The sequence below is a fragment of the Cavia porcellus genome, unplaced genomic scaffold (assembly GCF_034190915.1).
Source record: "Cavia porcellus strain 051 isolate PalLab524CR breed Dunkin Hartley unplaced genomic scaffold, mCavPor4.1 scaffold_2, whole genome shotgun sequence".
In the NCBI taxonomy this organism is placed as follows: Eukaryota; Metazoa; Chordata; class Mammalia; order Rodentia; family Caviidae; genus Cavia; species Cavia porcellus.
The window spans coordinates 50599290-50609527 of NW_026947485.1; positions in this window are offsets into that span (position 1 = coordinate 50599290).

Below are 10238 nucleotides of genomic sequence, written 5' to 3' on the forward strand. Positions count from 1 at the left end.
GATTTCCCACAGCTATTTTGAAATGATAAAATGAGTATAATATTTATCCTTTTTTAAAAATCACAATTCAGACAACTCTTAGCTTATGTTTAATATAAATAATTCCTGGAATGATCTTGTCATATGTTTACGTACTACTTTAAACAAAAATAAAAAATAGATGGCGAGCGACCCTTTTTTGCTTGTGCTTAATAAAATACTTACTTTTTAAAAATATTTTGAATAAAATTTCAAGTCAGTTTCTGTCCATAAACAATTTGACTTTGTTATGTATTGGATGTTAATGAAGCAATTGCATGTTTTCCCCATCTAATCCAAGATATTTAAAATTCTGAACATTCAGCAGAATGTTTTATTATATATTTTGTTTTGCTTATGTTGCTTATGATTATACCTCTAATCATGGCACTGTGGCTGCTTTGGTGTGCTAAGTACTTTGATCAGAAGGAAATTGGAAAGGCCTCAGAACCAAGGTCTTGCTGACCTTTTCTCATCCTTTTGCCTCAAGACAGAAACTTTTTTGTTCCAGAGTAAAACAAGTCATAGAAACCAGATTATTCTTCCCCAAGGTGAATTATAAAAATTAGATTCCCCTCCGTCAGAGAAAGCTATTTAACCTACATAAGTACATTTCCCTTGAAGACCATTCTAGAAGGCTCCTTTCCCATACTTTGAGAGGAAAGAATGCAAAAAAAGACCAAAAATCCCCTAGGCTTTACTGGATTTCTCCCTCAGTTTATTACCATTAACTCATATTCCTTTCCCCAATCCCTCTTCTAGATGGCCGTCCAGTCTTCATCATTCCTGAGCATAAAAATGGACAATTTTCCCTGCATCTTTGGGTCTTCATTTCTGAAAACTCCTCTGTCATGTAAACACATTTCTTATCCTTTTGCTAGCCTGAGAGTGCCGGATGTGACCCTTATAAGAGATGGACAAAGGTAATCACTCCTTTATAACCTACACATACTTGTAATTTTCTCCATGGTAAACTTTAACATTTTACAGGCAGAACCTATTTATGGTATTTGCAATTAGAACTACTCACACATTTTCACTAACCCCAGCCTCTCTCACAGCTCCTGTTTCTTCCACACATTTGATCTACTACAGTGAGACACCAGCCAAAATAAGAGAAATTGGCACACAGATACTTTTTAAGTGGTTTTTCATAGCAGCACACTGCCACACTGCTTTTTGCATATAACAGTGATGCCTAGATCTCAGTAGAATAAAACCAAATGAGTATATTTCATATGATGATTAAGGTAGCCACCAGAATCTATGTGATTTGCATTCCAGAATACTGTCTGCTTCATTTATATGAACATCCAGTAGGACTTTTTTGTTTTGTTTTTTTCTCCTGTCAATGAAACTCACTGAAAGAACATGAATATGACTCAATGGAACCAGTTTTCTGTCTACTAGATGTATCTGGAGCAGTGGTGGCAAACCTACAGCACATGTGCCACAGTAGGCTGTTTGTATCATTGAAAGCTCTAAAAGATTAGCCATCTGTCCTGGAAGGTCAACCCTGTGTTATGTAGCAATGCCCTTCTATGGGGAGTGATTGGGTGGGGATGGAGTTGCAGACATGACTTTGTGCTTCAAAACTGAAGTGAGACAGCATAGGCTCCGGCACACTAGCTCTTCAGTGTGGCTAGAATACAGATTCTGCAGAAGAGTGTGAAGACAGACAAAACAAGACACGTAGATCCTGGGGGCTAGGGATTTAGCTCAGTGGCATAAGCGCCTGCCTTGCAAGCAAGCAGTTGTGAGTTCGATCCCCGGTACCGATAAAAAGGAAAAAGACAAAAAAAAAAAAAAAAAAATTAAAAGATACGTAGATCCCAATCAGATTTTGAAGGGCCTATAGACATGCTAATAAGACTGCACACACTAGTGGAAATGACTAAGACAAAGACCACAGAAGGGGAGATTTAGGAAATATTAAGAAGATAAAGTTGACGGACTTTGGTGACTACAATGGTTAATTTTTGGTGTCAACATGACTGAACAAGGAATATATAGAAATCTAGTGAAACATTGTTTTGAGGTGTTTGTGAGGGTTTTTCCAGAGATTAGAGTGTAAGTCTGAGTAGGTAAGTTGAGTAATATTCACATTCAGTATGATTACGTATCAATCAGGACCTTAGGGAGAACAAAAACAGACAAAAGGAAAGTGTATCTGTCTACAAGAGCAGGGACACATTCTTCCTGTCTTGTCTTTGGACATTAGAACACCTGGCTGCCCAGTCTTAGGGCTCTAGGGCTCATACTACCCTCTCCAGCTCTTTGGCATTCAGTCTCAAACTGAGAGGGGCAAGGGAGAAGGAGAGAGACAGAGAGAGAACAGTTTCTCTGAAGAGAACACTGACTAATTCAGCGACTGCTGGAACAGCTAAAGTACAGATAAATGGTAGGGTGACTCTCTAGATAAACAGATAGACGTACATAGATACATAGAGTTTGTGATAGGTCACAAGTGCATAGGCTTAGAGCCACATAAGGCTGAGCTCTCTTCCTTTCACTCACTGAATGTTCCTCAGTAAGTTACTGAGGAACAGTATTCTAACAGAACACTACTGAGTTTCTCTGAGCTACAGTTTCTTCATCTGCATATATACACATATATATCCCAATGGGATGGCCCACAGTTACCCAAACTCACCATATCCACAATGGAACTCATTACTTCCCTCCGCTTCCTCCTCCTTTGAGAGTTCCATGAAGGAAAGGGTATCTCGCTTCTAGCTTCCTAATATGAGGATCATCTCACCAGATCTGTCCCTCTGACACATCTCCGTTCCTCTCCACCATCAGTTGGGCCTCAAGACTGTGTCACTTTGCTCTCTTCCCCTGCCACCACCCTAGTGATAGCCTTGATGTCTTTCATGAAGAACAAGACAATAGGCTTCTTGCCTCCAGTTTCAACACCACCACCTCCACCCCATCTCTAGTACCACAGGATGAAATCTCCATGATATACAGGGCCTTTGCAGCGTAAATCTACCCACCTTGACACCACAAATTTTCTTCTTTTTTTTTTTTCTGTCTTTTTCTTTTTTATCAGTACCGGGAATCGAACTCACGACTGCCTGCTTGCAAGGCAGGCGCTTATGCCGCTGAGCTAAATCCCCAGCCCCCAACACCACAAATTTTAACAAACATGCCATTCCCTTTCACACCCTTATACTCACTCTGTACATCCTGCCTCTGGTATATGTACTTCTCTGTGCTACCCTTCCCTGCTGCTTAGCATCTTCTTCCTCTCACAAGTGCCTAATAACAGCCTTCCCAGAGATACACTTGAAATAGCACTTCCTTCCTGACATCAGGTCCCTGTGACTCCCAGTCTACACTGGCCTTTCCCTGAGAGATGTAGCGTCAGGAAGTTTGTGGTGGAGCCACATGCTAGTCTCTATTTCTGATCCTGCCATCCACTCACTGGGCGTTCCTTGGCAAGTTACTAAATTAGCCTCAGCTACGGTTTCTTCATCTGTGCAAAGGGTCACCCTTGTACCTATTACAGAGAGTCTTTATGAAAATGGAGTGAAACACATATCAAAAATGCTGGGTACAGTGCCTAGTCCATATCATTCCTATTTAGTTAGTTAAGGCATTTACTGTTAAGTCATTTGTTATTACCCCAGCTGGTTTTAGTCCTTTTCACTTCCTAGTGGAACTAGTGCTGTGTTTGGCATAGGCTACATGCTCAGGATATGAAGGGTAGTACAAAGGAACTAAAATTAGGTTCTGTCAAAAGTAAACCTTACATTTTATCAGCACAGACACAAAGAATACCATTGCTTTTCTTAACTCAGATTTAACTCATGTAAAACTTAAGGTATGATAGGTTTCCTTGAATGTTTGTTTCAGTTTAACCACATTTGAGTTGGATAATAGGAGCTGAGTGACCAATAACTTATGAGAATTTTATCAAAAACAATGTTTCTAAATTGCTATGTAAACTGTCATGCACTGAATAAAGATGTTTTCAACAGTGGTGAATCTCATATACATGGTGATAGGCTCATAAGATTATATCACTTGGAGACACTGTAGCCATCTTAGTTTCTATATGTATACTTTATGACAGTTTGTGCAATAATGAAACTATCTAATGGCACATGACTAGATTAATTGTGTATTTTGGTCTGATAAACTATCTGAGCTGAATAAGAAACTAATGCTATTTAGTAAAGAATTTCAAAAGTTCTTTTAAAGAATTTCTCTTTTGTTTCTTGTTTTGTAAGTGACGTTTGGCAGTGTATATACTGTCATAATCTTTCTTTAATTTTTCTTTTATGCGTACATTTTAGATATACATAATGATAACAATCATCATAGGGAATTTGTACCTGTATATGATATCTCTTCCTTCTTCTTTTGTTCCCCATTCCTCTTCCTTCCCTTCAACCCCTCTCCCCCTCCTTATTTACAAAACTTTTGTTTCCAGTTTGTCCTTCTGTTCTTGTCTCTTCATTCATTTCCCAGACCTCTGCCTTGTTCCCTTTCCAATTTAAACATTTTCTCCCCATCTCTCAATATCTATTATGCATTCTGATCCTCATTTACAATTTTGGGTTCTCACACTGGAGAAGCCATATGATATTTCACCATGTGTGTCTGATTTATTTCACTTAAAATATTGTTTTGACGTGCATCCATTTAGCTAGAAATGCTTTAAGCTTGCTCTTCTTTATGGCAAATAGTACTCCATTGTATAAAAAAAAAGTACAACTTTTTAATCTGTTCATCAGTTGAGCTTTTGGGCTGTTTTAAGGATTTAGCTATTACAAAGTTTGCGGCTATAAACATGGACATGCATATGGTGCTGGGGTGAGATGCTTTTAATTCTTTTGAGAAGATACCAGGAAGAAGAGCTGGGTCGAAAAGAACCTCTACTTTTAATCTTTTGAAAAATCTCCACACTGATTTCCACATCAGTCTATACTCCCACCAATAGTAGCACAAGCCCCACCAGCATTTGTTATTGGTAGATTTCTTGATAATAGCCACTCTTTCTAGAGTGAGATGGAATCTCAATGTACTTTTAATTTTCATCTCTCAAATGACCAATGTATTGAACATTTTTTCATATATTCATTTCCATTTCTACTCCTTCATCTGAGAAGTGTCTGTTTATTTCAGATGCCCATTTTTGGATTAGAGCTTTAAATTTTGGGGTAAGTCTGATTTTTTAAAAAATTCTTTGTATATTCTAGATATTAGTCCTGTGTCTGAAGAAGAGCTGGCAAAAAATTTTTTCCCATGCTGTGGGTTGTCGTTTCACTCTGTTGGTGGTTTCTTTTGTTTTGCAAAAGCTTTTTATAAGATAAGATCCCAGATGTTGATTATCTATGATATTTCCTGTGTGATCAGGGTTTTGCTCATAAAGGTTTTTGCCTACACTTATGTCTTCAGGAGTTCTGCCTCACCTATCTTTTAGCATATTTAGTGTTTGTTTCAATATGTAGATCTTTGATCCATGTTGATTTTAGTTTAGTGAATGGTGATAGTTACTGGTCTAGTTTTACTCTTAAGCGTGAGAAAGCCGATTTTTTCCAGCATTATTTACTAAAAATGCTATCTTTCTTCCAGTGATATCTTTGTCAAAGATAAGTTGACTGAGCATGCTTAGATTTATTTCTGCATCCTCTAGTCTGTTCCATTGATCTTTGGGCCTATTTTTTGCTAGTGTCATGCTGTTTTAATCACAGTAGCTTTGTAGTATAATTTATAAGCAGAAATTGTGATGCTCCTTGCCTTGTTTTTGTTGCCCAGAATTGTTTTTGTTATTCTACGTCTGTTCTGGTTCCATATGAATTTTAGGAATGTTTTCTCTAATTCTATGACAAATGCGGCTGATGTTTTGATTGGGATTACATTAAATCTGTATAACAATTTTGTAAGTATTTTCACTTTATTGGTTCTTTCTACCCAAGAACAAGGGATATCTTTCCATCTTTTGATATTCTCTTCAATCTCCTTTTTTTTCAGAGTACTGTAGTTTTTAATGTACAGGTCTTTTACTTCTCTCATTTGATTGATGCCCAGGTATTTTAATTTTTTGGATGCTATTATGCCAGTTGTTTCCCTAATTTCTCTCTCAGTGAGTTTGTTATATGTGTATAAGAATGGTATTGATTTTTGAGTTTGACTTCATATTCAGCTATGTTATCAGGCCCCTGACCTAGGATCATCAATCTGCTACTCAGGGTATAACAACACAGTAAAACACAGACAAGAGATATATTTTAATTACAAGGGACACCAGGATGGTCAAAGCCTAATGATGGGCTAAGATCACAAGGCTTGGTATCCTTAACATTTATTAGGTGTACAGCTTGATGGGGGCTGTGTGCAATAGGGCTGCATGAAGTTGTCAAGGTTCAAGAATTGAGGAATAACCAGGGATTTAGCACAGTGGTGTAAGCGCCTGCCTGGCAAGTGTGAGGTTGTGAGTTTGATCCTGGTACAAAAAAAAAAAAAAAAGAATTAAGGAATAATGCATTTTTGGGAAATCTCACAGGAACATGATGATCACCTAGTAACCTGATAGTCTGCAAACTGAGACTACTGAGCTAGAAGGAACTTGCTTGAATGCGTTGAGGTCATTTTTTTTTTCCTTCACTATTTTCTTTTTTGATACCAGGAACCGAACTCCGGGACTTGGGCTTGCCAGGCAGGTGCTGCACCACTGAGCTACATCCCTGGCCCAGTGTTGAGGTCATCTTTAGTCACTGATTTAGATTAATCTGTCCTTAAGCCAGCCACAAGTCTCATCACAAGTCATGTAGTCCTACGACAGATTCTCAATTTTTGTGCCAGCTTATCAGTATTAATTATTCCCTCCTCTGTACCATCAAGCTGTTCCTCAGCACTATGCTGCTGAATTTGGTTGTTAAATCTAGAAGTCTTTTGGTGGAGTTTTGGGGGTCTTCTATGTAGAGATCATGTCATTTGCAAATAATAATTTAACTTCTTCCTTTCCTATCCCTTTGTTTCCCCTATCCTTATGCCTTTATTCACTTGTCTAATTGCTCTGACTAACACTTCCCAGAACTCTGTTGAATAGGAGTGGTGACATTGGATGTCCTTTTCTTGGTCTTTATCTTAGAATGAAAGTTTTCAGTTTTTGTCTATTTAATATGATATTGGCTGTTGGTTTGTCATAGATGGCTTTTATCAGATTGAGGTACAGACAAACTATTCCAATTTCTGTAGGATTTTTACCATAACTGGATGTTGGACTTTGTCGGATGCTTTTTCTGCATCTATTGAAATGATCATGGTTTTTGTCCTTGGGTCTGTTAAGGTATATTACATTTTATTGATTTATATATTTTGAACCATCCTTGCATACTTGGGAATGAATTTTACTTGGTCGTGGTGTATAATCTTCTTGATGATTTGCTGCATTCTGTTTGCCATTATGTTATTGAGGGTTTGTGCATCTATTTTCATTAGGGAAGTTGGCCTATAGATCTCTTTTTTAATTGGAACCTTCTTTGGCTGTGGCATCAGAGTAATGCTTGCTTCCGAGGATGAGTCTGGGAGTATTGTTTCCTTTTCAGTTTCATTCAAGAGATTGAATAGTAGTAACATAAAGCCTTCTCTAAATTTTTTTTGTAGATTTCAGCAATGAATCCATCAGGGCCTACACTTTTGTTTGTAAGTTTTTAATTTTTCAATTACATTGGCTGATATTTGTTTATTTAGAATTTTTGTATGTTCTTTATTTAGCTTTGGTTAATTCACATATATATATAGGAATCTGTCCATTTCTTCTGTGTTTTTCATCTTATAAAACAGGTTCTCAAACCTGTTTGATGATTGTATAATGTAAGGTTTATTAGAGAAACAGAAACAACACAAGATACAAATGTATGAGAAATTACAAGATTGGCATGATGGTCAGCCACAGAGCTTGGTGAGGAAGTGTGTGGAGGATGTCTGCACACTGGAAGCTAAAGGGGCTAGTCCAAGTGTTTAACTTACTGCAGTGTTTCATGCAAGTCCATATCAGGAGGCTGATGGCTCTGTGACTAAAGGCTGAAGAATCTATACCAGAAGGTGAAAGAGTCTATGCCAACAGGCTGAAGAGTCCCAGGCAAAAGCCACAGGGTCTACACTAAGAGCCAGGAGACAGTGTCCAAGGTAAGGGCAAAGACTAGAATGCCTCCAAAAAACCAATAGTCTGTCCTTTCTTATTTCCCTTTTATATTGTACAGATGATAAACCCCACTAAGGTAGATTCTCTACATCATAGGGCATAGATAGCCGTCCTAGTGTAGGTCCTCTCCACCCTAAAGTATAGGATTGCCGAGTCACTTACTTAACCTTTTAAAATTCTCAGGTTGGCACAGTCAATCAACCATAACAACATTCTTCTGGATTTCTGCAGGATTTGTGGTGGTTCCATCTTTTTCATTCCAAATTGCATGTATGAGTCTTTTCTTTACTTTTTTATGATAAGTTTGGTTAAGTGTTGGTCAATTTTATTTTCTTTGTCTCCATTGCATTAATATCTACTCTGATCTTGATAATTTCCTCCCTCATACAAGCTTTGTACTTGACTTCCTCTTCTTTTTTAGAGGTTCAACATTAGGTTGTTTATTTGAGTTTATTCTATTTTTCTGATATGGGAATTCACTGCTATAAGTTTCCCTCAGAGGACTGCTATCATTTCATCCTACAATTTCTGGTATACTGTATTGGCATTTAATTGGTATACTGTATTATCATTTAGTTGTAGAAAGAGTCTAATTTCTTCTTTAATTTCATCTATAACCTATTGGTTGTTCAGCAGATGTTATTTAATTTCCATGTATTTATGAAGTTTTCATGGTTTCTTTTGCCACTGATTTCCAATTTCATTGCCCTTTTTTTCTGATATCATGCATGGGATAATTTCAATTCCTTTGCATGTTCTATGAACTAATATGTGGTCTATTTTAGAGACTGTCTGATATGCCTGAGAAGAATGAATATTCTGCTGTTATGTAAGGAAACACTCTGAAGACATCTACTAAGTCCATCTGTTCAAAAGTTTGGTTCAGTTGTGACATTTCATTGTTGATATTTTGTCTAATTGATCTGTTTGTCACAGTGGGGTTCTGAGGTCCTCCACTGCAATTGTGTTAGTGCTTATTTGACCTTCCATGTTCATTAATATTTGTTTTATGTAGTTAGGTACACTGGTACTTGGTGAATATATATTTATGATTATTATCTCTTTCTCTTGGATTCTTCCTTTACAAGTATGTAGTGACTTTCTTTTTTTCTCAATCAATCTTGGTTTGAAGTCTATTTTGTCTGGAAATAGAATAGCTACTACTGCTTTTCACCAGGTTCCTGTTGCATGAGTATTATTTTCCATCCTTTGACTTTCAGTCTATGAATTTCTTTTTGGATTAAATATGTATGCAGCATATTGTTGGACCTTCCTCCTTGAGCCATTTTGCTCGTCTGTTTCTTTTGAGGAGTGAATTGACCATTAATACTGATGCTTATAACTTATATGTACTGACATGCTTTTATGTTATTTTCTTATTGTCGGCTCCCACTTCTCCCCCCTCTATTTAATTGCTTGCCTTGCCTAGTGGATTCATTTTGTTGGAGTTCATGGGATTGTAGCCTTTATTATCACTTTCCAGAGTGTCCTTCAGAATATTTTACAGTGCTGATTTGGAGTCATGAACTTCTTTATGTGTTCTGTGTCATGAAAGTATCTTATTTCTCCATCAAATTTGAAAGGTAATTTTGAGTACATCAATTTGGGTTGGAGGCTGTTTTCTTTCAGGGCTCAAAATACTTCACTCAGTGTTCTCCCTGACTTGACAGTTTGTATTGAGAAGGCGGCTGTGATTCTGATGGGTTTTACTTTATAAGCCATTTGTTTCTTTTCTCTAACAGCTTTTAATATTCTGTTATTGTGTTGAATTTCTGAAATCTTAACTATTACATGTCTTGGTATAGTTTTTTTTTTAAATCATGGCTAATTGGAGTTCTGTATGCCTCACTTATCTCTATGTAAAATTCTTTTCCCCTGCTTCAGAAGCTTTCTACCATTACTTCTGTGAACAAATTTTTAATATCTTTTAATATCATTGACTCCAATCAATCTTGTATTATTCTTCTTTGTATCATCTAACTGCTGTTGGAATGATTTTTTTCATGGTACCTTCCTATTTTTAATTAATATTTCTTTTCATTAACCACAATCTTGTCTC